Raw genomic sequence first — 14,381 nt, 5'->3', positions numbered from 1 at the left:
AAAAAAAAAATTCTGAAACCATATCGTTATCTTAGGATAGGAATAAGAAAAATCCGTTGTGAAATTTTTAATAAAATTTAAAAATAAAATAGATATAATTCTTCTTACTATATATGTCATATATAGGTAAGCGAAAATAGAAATATAAGTATAACGTGCAATATTTTTGACAACATGGTAAAAAAATTTTATTTTGCCTATGTAAGAAATACACTGTATTGTAAAAAATTTCGAATCTTAATCATTAACGTAAAACACACACTTCAAGCTTTTCAGAGTTGGAATTTCCAAGCCTTGAAAAATATTCTTTGTGTACGTGGTCTTAATCTAGCTTAAAACGAAAAGACCTACGAAATTTAAATTATTTATTTATGAATAGTAAAGTTAACGGTAACCTTTTCAGCAATATTTACTTCCCGGAAACGCCACTATGTATTACCTATTTTTCACTTTTTTTAAACTATTTTTTTTCCAAAACGGCTCTAAAATTTTTTATTAACATGTCATATAAATGTACAATTGTGTACTATTTCATTATTTTAACGTTTAATCCTTATTGAAATAGCTTTCCAGCTATTACGGCTTATATGCCGAATTTAAAAAAAAAAAACTTTCTCCAAAGTACTTTAAATTTTAATATTTTTAATTTGAAATAGTTAAACATCTCTCATTTTATAAACATAAAACATTTTTAGTAATAAACTATGAAAGTATTCGATAAATAACAAAATGAAAAAAGAGGTTTGAGGAAATGCTAATTTCATGAAATAAGAGTAGATAAGTAGAGATTTTTTTTCATTTATTTTATTTGTTTTATTTATGGGATGTTAAACAATAATGAAATTAAAATTTTAGTTTTAGCCAGCTTAAAGAATTTTCATGACCTGCGCATAATTTCTGTGGAGTGGATCACCCCACTATTCCTAGTAAAATATATATATACGCTCTGCTTTGGATAGCAACTACATTCGGACATTGCCGCTGCGCCAGGCACATTTAACAAGTAAGAATATTAAATAATTATTATGTTATATTATAAATTATAATTAAGTTGACAAATTAACTATTTTGTGATTGCTATAGTGTTGAATACTTTATACTTTATAGTAGAAGTTTGTGAATATATCTATAATTAGTCTTTTAACATGGATTAATTTTTTTATTATAATCGGTATTTTAGCATTTTGTTATGTTACTTCAACATTTAATGTAATAAACATAATCTTGTTTATTTGATTTTTTATCTACATATATTTATTCATATCTGCCATTTGATATGGCAATCAATGAATGAGGTGTTGATAACTTTTAAAAATACCATGAGGCTTAAGCAAGTTATGGAGTAGGGTTATGGGGTATATATGTATTATGGCTATGACATTTTTATGAATAGTTGAATAGTTGTAAAGTTATGATGTCGACTTGTGCTTTTGTAAAAATAATATTTTTAACTAAAAATTTTGAATTTTATTAAAATAACTCTGTTTTTTTTTACTTTAATTGTCTTGAAAGGAGTAAAAAAAGAAGTTTTACTCTTTGGTTTAGGGTCAGTGTCTTTATTTATTGTATTTTTATTTTTTCTGTCCATGGCAGTGTACTGTTTCTATCTGAGGAATCGGTGTACTGGCTAGGAAAACAGGAGGGACACGTTTCATGTCGAAGAGTAAAATTAATTTGAAGTAATTTGTTCTGATTTATTCAAGGGCAAAAATTAAACCGTGCGTGTAATTTTGTTAAATACTTTTGTAGAGACTGTGAGGCATTTGTTGAATTTGTAGGACTTGTCAAGTTTGCTGTGGCATCTCCATACGTCGCTGTCAAAATGTTAGAATTGAATGGTTTTTCATGATTCTATGTTATGTAGATAGGAGAAGCGAGTACAGAACCTTGAGGGACTCCGGCTGAGATCTGCTAATAGAAGATAGTTCTATCCCGTGCAAGACATAGAAAAATTGTCGGAAAGATTGATGAGATTTCGTAGATGAAAGTATCGTTTTGAGTTTGAAGAGAAGTCTCTGGTACCAAACACTGCTAAACTCTTGAGGAAAGTTTAGAAATACCTTAATTGCGCTTTAGTGCCATGGACATGAAGTCCGCTAGTGCAGTCGATCTATAGTTCAATGATGTGTTCTAAATCCGAATTGATGGTCTGGATTGTGAGAGTCTTTGTTAGTACATTAACAAGTCTCTTGTACAAAACCTTTTCGAAGATTTTTGATCAGATAGGAAATGAGTGGTTTGATTATTTATTAATATTATCATTTGGTTATATGGATGAGGGTGGTTTTAGTCCTTGTTAGACTTGTAAAAAATTGTAATATGTGAGTATTTTCTGTCCAATGTCTTTGATTTTTATTTGTATTATTGTGTACTTTTTAATTTATCAAAAGAATTATTCCGTTATGTTTTGGTGATTCCATATTTCCGAACAGACTTTAATTAATTTATTATACCATTTACCTATCAACAAAAAAAAATTTAAATGAAATCTGTAGATGTTAATGTATATTTGTAGTTCTGATATTTAAAAAAATAAATTAAAATCAAAATATCCATTACTACGTTTATATATACTTATACGTTTATACCAGTAACTAGTTTCTAAAGTAGGAAAATTTATCATTTAACCCTCTATAGGTCACTTGTACACTTGTACCAGATTGGAACTTGGTACAGCAACTTGCTAATGCTCGTCTAGCGTTTGTCCTTTTTACTCTCATAACAATAATAGTCTACCTTGTTGCAATTAAAACATTGAAAATATTTATCATAATATAACTTTAATCATTTCACTATATTACAAAAACATTCAGCAATTTTATTTTGTGTCCTTTAATTGAACCGAAAAATAGACACCATTTGAAAAACTAAACCTTGATCATTTTTCATTTTATTTTAATATTTGTTTCTTGTTACAATTGCAAATTCGTCAAATATGTTATCCATCCGATGTACGTCTATAATTTTTTTTCCCTCATCCTGAAGATTTTTAATTAATTGAAAAATAAAGAGAAAAAAGCTTGGTTTCTCTAAAAGTTTTCATCAACATATAATTTATTTTAATATTGTATATACAATTTATTTGAAACAAATAATTAAATATGTAGTTCAGTTGTAAGTAATTTTAAATCTTTTCACTTTGTAAATAAATGATTGATGTAAATACTGTAAATAATGTTAAAGTACACTTTATTTTAATTAAGTTTCAATGTAATTAAGTTCAAATATGTTTTAAAAAATATTAGAGGTATAAATAAATACATTTCTAAAAACATAAAACATACATTTGTTATAAAAAAAAATAACTTAAATTAAAAGTTTATTTTTTTTTTATTGTTATAAACAATAAATTGGTATAGGAAAATCTGTGAGTCCATACATTAAGCAGTTTTTAGAACGGACACTGATATATCTTGTGTAGTGAATCGGATGTTTTAAAAAAAAAAAAGTAAAAATACATATTTATTTTTACTTTTTTAAAAATATTTTGAATGTTAAATGTTAAATATTTAACACCCAAAAAAAAAACAATTAACGTGTTAAAAAAAGATTAGCATTACTCACTAATTGTTGCGTATAATGGGTTAATCAGAGAAGCTAACGTATACATTTTCATATAAGATTCCAGGATAATTCTAAACAATAACTAATTATCCAAATTGAATAAACAAACATGTTTAATTCTTTCTACTGTTTGACTCACAGAGATTATACATATTATAAACAAAATCGCACGGGTAATTAATTATTTATATGTTCTTTGACCTAAAATTATTCATTATTTTTCATTTTTTTTCTGAAGAGAGTTTTCGGAACTCGGTCCCAACGTATTCCTGATCAAGTCGAGACTTATTTGTATATTTAATGAAAAAGTTTTATATTAATTGTTTACTTGCTCTTTGTACAGTTGTGCTTCTGAGCGTCGTATCTTGACACATTTATACAAATATAAATTAGTATGTCACATTATAAAATATTACTGCCAGGAAAACATCAGGCTGTATTCTGACTGGACAAGCATATCGTAATGGTCGTTTAGTCGGACTAAAAAAATATCAAATATATGGAATATAGTTCAAATGCATTTCGAATGTTAGTTAGTTCATCAGATGCAATAATTCATTTACTAATCATATGTATAACAGACAAATAAATGTCATGAATTCACCGCAGGGAGAACACAGGTCAAGTGAGAAATAAATTGAGATAAAAACTTAGTTCTTGGCGCACTTTTCATGGCCTAACAATTTAACCTTTTATGTAACACTAATTTGCCGTACTGATAAAAACTTTTAATATTTTATAATCGTATCTAGATAAGTGTTTATTTTAAACTTCAATATAATGAGCTTTTAATTTTTTGCAGTGCGTAATCTCAAGTATTTTTGAATAGTATGGGTTAAATAAAGTATGAAATATCACTTTTTCCGTCAAGGCATCTCATCTCGACATGAAGATCAGGGACTCAAGCCGCAATGATAGATGTTCATACCTCAAATTTTTTTTAAGAAATAGAGCTGATCTCTAGATGTAATATTAGGTAGATATCTATGTTGTATGTAAATTATATGCAAACACCGATCGCTATTAGCCGAAATAGCAAGTAAGTCCCCGTGTATTCAAATATTTCGGCTAAGGGTGACTGTACTTGGGCATATACGACGTATATGGGTTAATGTGCGTCCAGATGACATGTGATAGAAACTTTGACTTTCCAGGTCCATTACAAACCAACTACAGTAAAATTATTAGAAGAAAAATAATAGAATTAAATTTCAAAAGTTTTTAAAAAATCAGTATGAACTCACATCACAAGTGTAAATAGTGATTGTAAGTAAAAAAAAAAACAACATATTTTAAACCCTTGGAAACTTAAAACATCATCTTACTTCGACTAAACAATTTGCGTAGTAAGGAGTTTTCGCTTTTCTTTTTTAAACATTTCCGATTGATGTGAATGTAACAAATTATTGTCCGATTTGAATTTTAGTTAAATCAATTATTTTTTATTTTTATTACTCATTCTATATTATAACAGCAAATTTTGATTTATCCTCAGTTATATATTTATCGTTTATACTTTTCCACGCTCAGCGGAGAAGGGGATGAGTTAAAAGAAAAATATATATATATAATCGCAAAAAGAAACAAAACAATGAGGAATAAATTGCTCCTTAGGCGCCACTTTTTTTTTTCACTTGGAAATAACAAAAACTCCATAACAATATGCCCACAATATAACAACAATATACTCTATATAAACAAATATCGAATTATGACCACTGGTGAAAAACTTTACATGTAGATAACAGAAAACCTAGGGGTGTTACCTACCCACCTTTTGAATTATCGTAATATTCCGTGAACAAAAAAAAAAAAAAAAATAGTAAATTAACAAGTTGAAAGCAGAAAAAGAACAGCAGAACCATATGTACAAAAGTTTAATAATAAGAAGAAATATATGTACACAGAAAGAAAAAGAAAAAAAAAAGGATTCTTATCAATTGATAAAACAATTAAAACGTATAGGTTGACTTAACCTTAATAACTAAATTTAGATCATTATCCAAAGTATGTATAAAAGCTAATATAAAATAAAAACAATATAAAATTTAGTTCAAATCCCACGTAGTCTTTGGGTGCACTCCTGGAAGAACACAAGGTTGTCCGATATTTCCTTTCCGGTCACCGTCTCACCTTCTCCAGAAGTTTGAGGATGACACCTGCCATAACTCTCCTATCCTGGACGTGCTGAAGAAACGTCACTGCACTGTATCCCCACTTCTAGTGTTAATGACCGTTGACCGTAAAGGAGAACACCATAATTTTGAAAAAACAAAACATACACGATAACATTTCTCATATGGTGATATTTCGGTTCAAATAGTAAAGACACAGCGCCTGATAGACTATTACCACTTCACATTGAACAGTCGTAACGGGTTCAAAAATCAAACTGTCCCCTTCACAAAACCAAAACCAACTCGTCTCAAAATATCACTCTTGTTTTTTTTTCACCATGACAACCATCACACCTCTTGTCTAGGGAGATATCGCCAGTGTTTTTATTTCACCATGGCAATCGTAACAATATAATTAGATAGTTTTAAAGTAGAGTTTAATTAACTTTTAATTTCATCTCCAAAATTTTAGTTATATTCAATGAAATAATGCACTCCTTAATTGTATTTCCTAAATTTATTGCATTCTTTTACTTTGTTATGAAAAGAAAAACGTATTAGATGTGTTCTACTTCTTTCTATCCCTCACGACTTGATAATAACATACTTTCTTTTTATTTTTTACAGGGGGGATTGGCTTAGTAAGTAGAATGAAAAATATAATTTAAGTGCAAGATAAAAAAAAAAAATTAGTAATTTTAGTGTACAAAAGAAAAGAAAAAAAAATCCTCGTAAGCTTCAAATAAACAAAAAATAATATTAAAAAAAAATATAGGGAATCAGAAATACAATTTACTGGTAAAATTCCTTTAGGCAGAGATTAAGAAAAATAAAAATGAACTGTCAATAAATTACATATAATTAATATATTATATAACCAACAATATTAACATATAATTCAACAAATAATCTCAAAGACTCATATTTTTATTTATTTCAAATATTTTAGTAGTTTTTTATTTCATAGTAATTAACCATTTGGTAATTACTAAGAAATTAAATATTTTAATATTTATCAGAATATTTTATCTAAATTTTGGTTCATCAAAAATTTTCAATTGTTTTATATTTTCTTTTTTCTATTTTGTTAATAATAATAACAAATAGAAAAACAATTGAATAATTTCTTGTTGGACAAAAATTAAGGTGAAATATTTTTAAAAAGACTGAAATACTAAACTAACGGTTGATTATAAAGGAATCAAATTAAAAAAAAAAATAAAATAAAGGAAAAGAAACTTGAAATGTGAAAAAAGAAATGTCTATGAGACTATTAGTTCAGTATTTTTCTTACTTTAAGGGGACTTATAAAAAATATAAAATCATAATTTACTTTATTTTGTTGGCCTGACCCCAAAAAATGTAGTAAATTTACAATCTGTTGCCTTACGTCGTAGAAGTATGATTAATTTGTACAGATATGTTTCTCAGTGAATTAAAAGCTAGGCAACTTATTCTATTGTTCAGTCATTCATTTGTTTGTTTTTCGAATTAAAAAAATAAATAAATATTTAAAATAGCACAATTAGTAGAATTTTAGACAGTACAAATCGATTTTTTTTTTTAAACTGAATAATGGATAAATCTCCTTATAGCAACCCTCCATCCTAATGCACATGGGAAAAATTAATTTTGAGAATATTACATGTATTCTTGTAGCACAATAAAATTACAGGTTTTGTTAAAATCGCATGGGAACTTGAAAGTAATTGTGAGATTACTACTTTGCTTTCTCTGTTGTTTCCAAGAAATTATTGTTCATTAAGTTCCAAGGGAACGTGACCAGCTCTGTTCTTAAAACGCATATACATTTTATTTATGCAGGGTAATTATTTTTCCGTTTTAAATCAGAATGTCGATTATCTAAAGAATATAAGATTCACTTTTATATAAAAATATTCCAATTCCATCAAACTGAACACACAAAAAAATCTTTTAACGATTTTTAGTTAGAAGTACTAGAAAAGGTGAAACCTATTTGAGAAAATCTAGATAAGTCGGATTATTCAAAAATTACTTTATGGTAAATATTGCTTTAGACAAATATTAAATTTCTTTTTATACTTAAGAAGTATAAATAAATAATGATTATAAAGAAAATAGTACATACCTAAGGGATCATTTAAAATTTTTCCTAAATTATAGGATTCAGGGGTAGTTGATCAGCTTTATATAGATTTCCAAAAGGCTTACGATTCTATTGACCGCTAGAAGCTGTATAATATTCTGTTTGAACAGGGGATAGCAAAGAAGTTAGTATATCTCGTACGGATGTGCTTGACCGAAACTTTTAATAAGGTACAAATCGGTAATCATTATTCTGATAAAAAAAAATCAAGGAGATTCTACATCACCTATCTTATTTAATCTAGCACTAAAATACGTCATGAAAAGTGTGATTAAAAGGGTTTAACTTTGGGTGGTCAAATACCGGTGCTTGGGTATGCTGATTATTTGGAATTATTGTGTGATGACAAGGAAACTATAGAACTAAATACAACCGCGTTAATAAACTCCAGTAAGAAACTAGATCTTGAAATAAATACGGATAAAACAAAATACATGGTATAGGAGGAAATACGTTTGGACTGGTAGATAGGTTTAAGTGCTTAGATTCTGCGATAACTAGAAAAAACGAAATTGATAAGGAAATAAAAGCGAGGTTGAAGGCTAGAAATGCTTGTTATTGTTATCGGCTTCGAATCTTCGGGTTGCATCAACAACGGACTGATCAAATAGAGACAGTTGCCACACCACAAGACATTTCAACATTTACAATTTATTAATTTATACATTTTTAAAATAGTTATTATGTCCAATCGGCTCAAGAACCTGCTTTCAACTGCTGTGCCTATTTGTAGTTTGATGAACCTTGCGAAAATTTACACCGAATTTAACATAATGAACTATTAAAAGACACGTGAACTATTTGAATAGTCTTTTTCACATGACAAGAACGTAAAAGAGAATTCTCCTCTTTTTTTCATATTTTTTCCTTTTACTAACGGAGAATATTACCTTCATTTCCAAAGTACACGGTTCGCTATTCCAATAAAAAATAAAAAAATCGAAAAAAAGGGATGAGGGAACCATTTTGAGTTGATGGAGTCTACAAAAATCGGAAAAATATCATGGCTACTAACATATACTACTAAAAGTCGATAATTTGCGCTTATTCATTATTAAAATAATACCAAAAATATATTTCTATCATACACTTATACTTTAAGTTTTAAAAATGAAAATAAAATTAGTAAATTATATTCATATTTAATAGATACTACATAGTTGAATAAATTATATAATACCGTACACATATATATTACGGTAGTACCGATCAATATTCCGGCTCTCAGAAGCAACGGATTTTGATGAGTGAGTTATCAAAAGAAAGAGAATTTCGTGGAGAAATGATAAATCTCAATTTTGATTTATAAATTCTTACTGTAACATTAATAAAACTCGTTCAAATAATTGGGTAGTTTCAAAACTAAGTTGATGGATTGAGGCATTTCAAATTAGGTTTTTTAAAAATTACATTGAGCCCCGTGTTTTAAAGCCCCAAAATGAACAGCTTTTGAGATAGCTAAGGGTAGCTTTCACAGCGCCGTGGTTGCCATGGAATACTTGCACGACAATTGGGGGGGGGCACAGCTCATCTAATTTTTACTTTTGATGGCTAAAATTATTCAACTAGATATCGTAAATTTTTTTTAAACAAGTAGAGCTCAAGATCATAAAAATTATTGTACCAAACTTTTTTGGTACGCCCATCTGTGCTTATATAGCAATATTTTGAGCTGAAGACCTAATTCATAGATTTCATTGTCAAATTAAACGATGATATTCCAAAAAATATGTTTCAAAAATTTTGAGGTTAAAATATCGAAAAAAGTATGTTTAGTCTGTCCGTTTCTGAATATGTAACTTATTATTTTATTTTTTTCTCGAAAGATTCAAACGAAACACCTGTTCATGTACAGCCTAGCTATGAGATATCAGCGAGTACAATGCAGAGTTAATAATATAAGTATACAGATAGCTGAATTATTCAATGATATTTTTCTGTGGGACAACGTAATTAATTATTTCATAAACTGTTACTTAATGATAGTCATTATAAAATATACAGTTATACTAATTTTGAGTGTTGAATAGATTCTCTTGACAATGGTATGTTGTTTATACCACAAATAAGCATGATATCGCTTATATTCGGAATCAATTAAAGATAAGAAGGCAATGTCCTGGTAGGGGTCGAACAGTCCTTGAATAATCTCAAACAGACTGATCGTGATAATTGCATCTTAAAAACTTCTTAGCCATAGCATTGTTTTATATTATATTATTTAAATAATAGAACACTTTGATAATCCTAGTTTTTGTATTCTCATTATTTCTGTATAGAGTGCATAAGAGAAAGCAAAAATTAACTAAAGTTGTAAAACATATTACTTTGATGTTTCAAAGTGTGTAAACAGTGTGATTAGAGATCTTCTTGTTGAGATTGTTTTTTAGATCTTATAATTTCTGATAACAATTATCGGTTAATTTAGTGTGACGAGAACACCCAGATTCCTTCATATTGAATACTATTAATATTGCTTAGTATTATAACCTTCCAATGTATGTTAATATTATTGTTACAGTGCTCATTTCCTTAATTTAACTTATATTGTGCTCTTGGTAAAACATTATTGTGCTTCATTTATTTAAAAAATGCATTCTTTCTCCCACTTCTTAGTGTTTTCCTCCGAGCTATTTGCATTCTATTTGTCTTTAACACTAACACAACCAGCAAGCGGCACCTCCCTCTCACCATATTACTGTGTAATTGGCGCCAGCACTCTCCACGTACAGTGGACATCACCCCTTAAAATACCTTCGGGTTACAGAAGGAAGCATTTCTTTCATTCACATTATATTATACATAATTATTATTCGTATTTCCACAGGAAGTTCCGAAAAAAAAATAAAATAACACATGAACTAAATGGCAATTATAATGTGATCTGTAGTGATTCTTACTCGAGCCTCAAGACAATTCATTATTTCCAACACCATCGTTTTTTCCATTATAAAACTAATAAAAAAAACACAAAAAAGTAAACTTCCTGTGGGTCCCCAGTCATACGAGTATGACGGGGAACGAACTGGCTAACACAGCTGCCATAGAAGCATGTACCTTATTTCCAGTAAGGACACCTAATTGTAACATGGCGCTTTATGATCATAATAAATCAGTTCTGAACCAATGTAAGGGAGGATGGCGTTGTAAATGATCTAATGGCGTTGTATATAATCCCTGAAACAAATAAAATGAAGAAAACACTCGGTGTTACTCAACGTCTGCCTCCAATCCTCGAAAATCGACGAGAAAAAACCATCATAACCCGACTCAGAATCGGACATACAAGTTTAACCCACAATAACCACCTTGAAGGAAATTCCCCACTGACATGTTACAGCTGTAAGTGTATCCTGACGATGGAACATGTCCTAGAACAATTTTCGCTTTTGGACTCATCAAGAACCTCTTTAGGCCTCAACTAGCCTTACTGCCAGAAAATTGGAAAAGCCTATTTGAGCTCCTAAAGAAGAACAAACTTTATCGACAAATGTAACCACGGATTTTAGAATACGGTGTCTCTAATCTTGTTAGTTTTATACGGAACCTAAAAATCAAACAACTAAATAAATAAAAATTGCATTAAAACATTTTTTCTTGAATAATACGACAAGAAGAGTCATCGGCATTTCTTTGTTCATATTACATGATATTCTACCACTATAAATATGGATAAAACAAAATATATGGTTAAAAGTAGAAACGGAAGGAATTTCGGGTTTGCTTGGGTATGCTGATGATTTGGTATTATTGGGTGAGGACAAGGAAATTATTTAAATAAATACTACCGCGTTAATAGAACCAATTTTAGTGATATAGATATAGGAGCGAATACGTTTCAACAGGTAGATAGGTTTAAGTGCTTAGGTTCTACGGTAACTATAAAAAAACGAAATTGATGAGAATACAAAAGCAAGGTTGAAGGCGGGAAATGCTTGTTATTTTTCAAATTCAAAACTGCTTAGCTCGCGCCTTCTATCAAAAAACTTAAAAATTAGAATTTACAAAACTGTTATCCTTCTCACTGTTCTTTCTGGATGCGAGACTTGGCCTCTTAAACTGAGGGATGAACAGCGCCTTAAGGTTTTGGAAAATACAATATTGCGTAAAATATTCGGACCGTAAAAGGATGAATCAATGAAAGGATTTAGGAGGCTACACGACACTGGATTAAGGGACCTACACCCGGAAAATATAATTCAGGTTATAGTTTTGCTGCGAATAAGATGGACTGGTAAGGTTGTGGGGCGTAGTATCGAACGGATCTCTAAAATGTTAATAAACACTGAAATGATGGAAAAACTTACGAGGGATAGACTGAAGCGTAGGTGGAAGGATTGCGTTCAGATTGAACTGGTAGATAAAGGTTTGGACGGGCGTCATTGGAGAGATGTATGTATAGAACGATTGGTGGTATCGGCATCGAACCTTTGGGTTTATTATTAAGATTATAATATACAAAGATATTAACTCTTATATCCGATTCTATATACCTCCATTTTTACCAGTCTCTATTCTATAGTCATTAATAGAAATTTCTATTGGTTTTTTTTTTTTAATTTAAAATATATTGTTTTAGTCCGTTATTTTGTTGAAGTAATAATTATTCATCTCTATGGTAGTTTATTTTATATTTCCAATATATTTATGATGTCTGTGTAATGGGTGCTCTAATGTTCTTTGTCTGGGCCCATGGCCCAATGGTCCCAAAACTTTGTATTTAATCAGAAAATTTGTTAATAATGAATAATTCAATAAGGAAGGTAAATTTCACTACTACCTACTAGACGCTATGAAAAATCTCCCTGTCATAAATTTTTAATTTAATGACTTTTATTCTATCCTCACCTTGTTTTAATGCAGACTGTTTGTATGCTATATCTCATAGCAACCCAATATATCTGTTGTTTGCATTGCTTGTAAAGTAAAGCATTTCTCTCTCTAATATCCTTAAATGAGATTGCTTTCTGTGATCGTTTATATGCATTAGTAGTTACGATCTGCTCTATTCTTCAAACTAAGAATAGAAATTGACATTCCTAGATCGGCAAAACTTTGAAGTTCAAATCGAATAAGGTCAGTTTTCTCGAAAGCAAATCAATCACGATTGTGTTCCACCCAAACACTCATTTCTTATGCTGTTTTCACATTAACTAAGTTTAAAAATAACTTTTTGACGATGACAGAGTATAAATTAATTAGTTAGAAGTGCGCATTGGACCATAATTGTTATGATAAAATGGTCAAGTGGTCTAATACATAAAAATTAGTTATTTTAAAGTAAAATTACACCAGAATGTAACTCTTCGAACACTCAATTAACTAAGCACAACGTACAACAGCTATGTACAACTCATTCTCGTTCAACTCGACGATGTTAAAATTTACCTTAATAAGGATAACTAATATGGAAACTTTGAGTGTTAAGTTTATGGGTGGAAAAAATTAGTGAAGCTAAATTAGTTCAACCTTCTTCAATGAAATAATAGAAGGGGAGTTAGGACGCAGTGGAAGAAGAATGAAATAATTTGATCGTAAAATTTAAAAATATTACTAATTGGTAGATGCATGCACGCGAGAAAAAAATAAGTCAAAAAATACATCATGTTGCAAAAAAACTATATATATTTTAATATTATAGGTTGATTATGAGTAATGTATTTGTTCGTGTTCATAATTTTGTAATACACTAAATACTCATACCATTGATTGGTTAGCAAGTAACGCAAACGAGCAGGTTTGGTATTATCTCATAAGAACGGTTCGGTCACCAGATTCAAATCCTACTATCTTTAAAGCTGTATTGGAGGAGCTGACAATATACTCCGAGATTTTCTTTCAAATCTTTTTACATGTATGCCTTATAAAATGTAGATTTAAAATTTTAATTTTAATTTAAATGTTAAAATTATGAAAAAGGAAAATTTTAAAAAGTAAGTTTTCTAACTTTTTTGTTTATTGGAAGAAATATTGTAATTCATTTTAATATAACTTGTTTATGCCCAGTTTAAAAATGTTATAGACTTCAGAACCTTTCTTTACAATGAAAAAAACAGACGTTTTTGTAAAATTCAAAATATTTCAAGTGTTGCGATACTTTTGACGAGTAGTTTATATTTATTCATATTTAATATATAATAGATTTTTTTAATAATCCCTGAAGATTAAATATATTTTAATATTTATTACGTCCTTAAGGAGTCAGGAACAAGTAATATGAAAATGAAAAAATTAAGCATCTCAAAGACGGAGAAAACTCTGTAATGTCGATTTACATAATTATATACAACTAGGAAGTAATTAACCAGGAATAATTAGTTTTATACTAAAATAATAAATATTTAATCTTCAGAAATTACTTTAAATCAAAACTCTTATTTACTAATTATTCACTAACGTCACTAAATATCAAAATAAATTTATAAAAATATGCTCTAATTAAACCTATTTTGAGTACTAGGTACAAAAATAATTGATTATAAAGACAACATTCCATAATAAGCCTAGTATAGAATAAAATAATACATTAAAGTGGAATTTAATTTGAAGTTTTTGGAATAACATCAAAATTA

General features: G+C 28.9%; 1 protein-coding gene across 1 annotated transcript in view; it reads left to right on the top strand.

Moving 5' to 3' along the window:
• The first annotated feature begins 875 nt into the window (after positions 1–875).
• LOC106688322 (cytochrome P450 6B1) overlaps positions 876–14,381 on the top strand; it is a 22,148-nt gene continuing 8,642 nt past the window's right edge. Inside the window, exon 1 of the mRNA XM_014432736.2 lies at positions 876–1,003. The gene's annotated coding sequence lies outside the window, so the exon portion shown is untranslated. The remainder of the gene's footprint in view (positions 1,004–14,381) is intronic.

This window comes from Halyomorpha halys, unplaced genomic scaffold (assembly GCF_000696795.3).
Source record: "Halyomorpha halys isolate HHAL.00 unplaced genomic scaffold, Hhal_1.1 Scaffold1104.1, whole genome shotgun sequence".
In the NCBI taxonomy this organism is placed as follows: domain Eukaryota; kingdom Metazoa; phylum Arthropoda; class Insecta; order Hemiptera; family Pentatomidae; genus Halyomorpha; species Halyomorpha halys.
Note: the sequence above shows the minus strand (reverse complement) of the source record. Positions and strands in the feature narration are given on the sequence as shown.